The sequence below is a fragment of the Emiliania huxleyi genome (assembly GCF_000372725.1).
Source record: "Emiliania huxleyi CCMP1516 unplaced genomic scaffold EMIHUscaffold_26, whole genome shotgun sequence".
In the NCBI taxonomy this organism is placed as follows: Eukaryota; Haptophyta; order Isochrysidales; family Noelaerhabdaceae; genus Emiliania; species Emiliania huxleyi.
The window spans coordinates 506,796-510,681 of NW_005200088.1; positions in this window are offsets into that span (position 1 = coordinate 506,796).

Genomic DNA, 3,886 nt, shown 5'->3' on the forward strand with positions numbered 1-3,886 from the left:
CTGCCGCTGCCGCCTCGCGTGCGGCCGCCGCGGCCTGTTCGGCTGGTTCTGCAACCGCCGTCTCCCCCTCCGCCTCTGCTGCGGTCGACGAGTGCTCCTCGAGGGCGCGCACGCACTCGACCTGGCCGTTCTCCTTGGCCAGCTGCAGCGCCGTCTTGCCGTCAACAGTGCGCGCCGCGTCTGCGCCCGCCCGCAGCAAGCGCCGCACGACAGCGGGGAGGTTGAGGAAGGCGGCGATCATCAGCGCGGTGCCGCCGTCGCTCCTCTGCAGGTTGACCTCCGCGCCGTGCCGGATCAGCAACTCGACCACCCGCTCGTGGCCGTTGTCGGCGGCGGCCATCAGCGCGGTCTGGCCGAGGCTGTCCCGCAGATTGACATCAGCGCCGCGCCGTATCAGCAAGTCGACCACCCGCTCGTGGCCGTGCTGGGCGGCGCGCATCAGCGCGGTGTCGCCGACGCTGTTCTGGTGGTTGACCTCAGCGCCGCGCTGCAGCAGCAGCTCGATCACCCGCGCTTGGTCTTGGTTGGCGGCGGTCATCAGCAGCGTGATGCCTCTCACGCCGCCTCTCTCGTACGTCGCGTCGGCCCGCCCGCCGCCCTCAAGCCACGCCAGCACCGCCTCCTCCTCGCCACGCTCCGTCGCTGCGATGACCTCGTCGGGGGCTGCCGCGGCACCGCTCGACGCCCGCCCCGCCGCCACCGCTGGAGATAGCGTCGTCGCGACTCTCGATCCAGCCGAGGAAGCGCCGCCGCAGGAAGCGCCGCCTGAGCCTTCGCCGCCGGCTGCCGTCGCCGTGGGCCGTCTCGCCAACACCTCCTGGACGTGCTTCTTGAAGGCCTCGACGCACTCGGCGTGGCCCTTCTCCTTGGCCAGCTGCAGCGCCGTCTCGCCGCTCGTGGTGCGCACTGCCGTGTCTGCGCCCGCCCGCAGCAAGCGCCGCACGACGGCGGGGCGGTTGACGAGGGCGGCGTACATCAGCGCGGTGTAGCCTTTCCTGCTGCTCTGCAGGTTGACCTCTGCGCCGTGCCGAAGCAGCAAGTTGACCACCCGCTCGTGGCCGTTGATGGCAGCCATCATCAGCGCCGCGACGCCGTCGCTGTGATGCAGGTTGACGTCAGCCCCGCGCTGCAGCAGCACGTCGACCACCCGCTCGTGGCCGTGGAGGGCGGCGTTCATCAGCGCGGTATAGCCGTTGCTGTCCTGCAGGTTGATCTCCGCGCCGTGCTGTATCAGCAGCTCGACCAACCGCTCGTGGCCGTACAAGGCGGCGCCAATCAGCAGCGTGATGCCGCTGACGCCGTCTCTCTCGTACGTCGCGTCGGCCCGCCCGCCGCCCTCGAGCCACGCCAGCACCGCCTCCTCCTCGCCTCGCCCAGCCGCTGCCACGACCGCATCGGAGACTGCCACGACACCGCTCGACGCCCGCCCCGCCGCCGCCGCCGGAGATGGCGTCTTCGCGACTCTCGATCCAGCCGAGGAAGCGCCGCCGCAGGAAGCGCCGCCTGCGCCTTCGCCGCCGGCTGCCGTCGCCGTGGGCCGTCCCGCCAACACCTCCTGGACGTGCTTCTTGAAGGCCTCGACGCACTCGGCGCGGCCGTTCTCCTTGGCCAGCTGCAGCGCCGTCTTGCCGTTCTCAGCGCGCGCCGCCGTGTCTGCGCCCGCCCGCAGCAAGCGCCGCACAACGGCGGGGTGGTTGAAGAGGGCGGCGACCATCAGCGCGGTGTCGCCGTCGCTGTCTTGCAGGTTGACTTCAGCGCCGCGCCGTATCAGCAGATTGACCACCCGCTCGCAGCCGTCGTACGTCGCGTTGACCCGCCCGCCGCCCTCAAGCCACGCCAGCACCGCCTCATCCTCGCCTCGCCCAACCGCTGTCACGACCGCATCGGGGGCTGCCGCGGCACCGCTCGACGCCCGCCCCCCCGCCGCCGCTGGAGATAGCGTCGTCACGACTCTCGATCCAGCCGAGGAAGCGCCGCCGCAGGAAGCGCCGCCGGAGGAAGCGCCTCCTGTGCCCTCGCCACCGGCTGCCGCCACCGTGAGCCGTCCCGCCACCACCTCCTGGACGTGCTGCTTGAAGGCCTCGACGCACTCGGCATGGCCCTGCTCCTTGACCAGCTGCAGCGCCGTGCTGCCGCTCGCATTGCGCGCCGCCGTGTCTGCGCCCGCCCGCAGCAAGCGCCGCACGACGGCGGGGTGGTTGAGGACGGCGGCGGCCATGAGCGCGGTTTCGCCGACGCTGTTCTGCAGGTTGATCTCCGCGCCGTGCTGCATGAGCAGGTCGACCACCTGCTCGTGGCCTTTGTAGGCGGCGAGCATCAGCGCGGTGAAGCCGTTGCTCCTCTGCAGGTTGACCTCAGCGCCGTGCCGCAGCAACAGCTCGATCACCCGCTCGTGGCCGTTGTTGGCGGCGGTCATCAGCAGCGTGAGGCCGCTCAAGCCGCCTCTCTCGTACGTCGCGTCGGCCCGCCCGCCGCCCTCGAGCCACGCCAGCACCGCCGCCTCGTCGCCTCGCCCAGCCGCTGCCACGACCTCGTCGGAGACTGCCACGCCACCGCTCGGCGCCGCCGCCGCCGGCGACAGATTACCCGGCCGCACCCGCACGCTCTCGCCGCCGCCCTCGAGCGCCACAGCATACCTCCCGCCCTCGAAGCTCCGCGCCTCGCCCCGCTGCCCGTTGAGCTCGGGGCGGGAGGAGAGCCCGCCGAGCTCGACTCGCTGGCCGAGCAGCGGCGCGTCCACCGCTGCCGCTGCCGCGCCCGAGGAAGCGCCGCCCGCCCCTACCCGGCCATCTGCAGCCGCCGCCGCCTCGGCCAAGATCTCGACGCACTCGGCGTGGCCCTTTTCCTTGGCCAGCTGCAGCGCCGTCTTGCCGTTGACAGTGCGCGCCGCGTCTGCGCCCGCCCGCAGCAAGCGCTGCACGACGGCGGGGCGATTGAGGAGGGCGGCGGCTATCAGCGCGGTGAAGCCGTCGCTGTCCTGCAGGTTGACGTCAGCGCCATGCCGTATCAGCAGCTCGACCACCCGCTCGTGGCCGTAGTGGGCGGCGAGCATCAGCGCGGCGACGCCGTCGCTCCTCTGCAGGTTGATCTCCGCACCGTGCTGCAGCAGCACCTCGACCACCCGCTCGTGGCCTTGGAAGGCGGCGCCCATCAGCGCGGTGGCGCCGCCGTGGCTCTGCACGTTGAGCTCCGCGCCGTGCTGCAGCAGCAGCTCAGCCACCCGATCGTGGCCGCAGCGGGCGGCGCCCATCAGCGCGGTGATGCCGTCGCTGTTCTGCAGGTCGATCTCTGCCCCGCCCCGCAGCAACAACTCGACCACCCCGAAGTGGCCGTGGTAGGCGGCGCCCATCAGCAGCGTGATGCCGCTCACGCCGTCTCTCTCGTATGTCGCGTCGGCCCGCCCGCCGCCCTCAAGCCACGCCAGCACCGCCTCCTCCTCGCCTCGCTCCGCTGCTACCAAGGCCGCGTCGAAGCGGCTCTGGGAATCGGCACTCACCATCATACATCAACTGGGTTCCGGCTCTTTAGGGGGTGGGTACGGCCGCTGATGTTTCATAAATACTTCTCATCAACCACAAGAACGCAACAGCGCAAATCCTCACGCGTCACGGCGTTTGTACACACATATGACGCCGCCCTCCGGCACTAATACGCGCTTCAACCCATGCCCACCCATGACGGCGACCACGGGACCGTCGCGTGCGTCAGGTCGTCCCCACTAGTTTGCCTGTGCGTACAGCTACGGTGGCATCGGGCCACCGACTAGTTGTCGCCGCCCCCCGCGCCGGGCGGCAGCGGCACGACGGACGCCACCTGCAGCGGCGCGTCTCCTCCGTTGAGCGAGAGCGGCTCCGTTAGCACGGGCTCCGCAAAGAGGTGTCGTCGT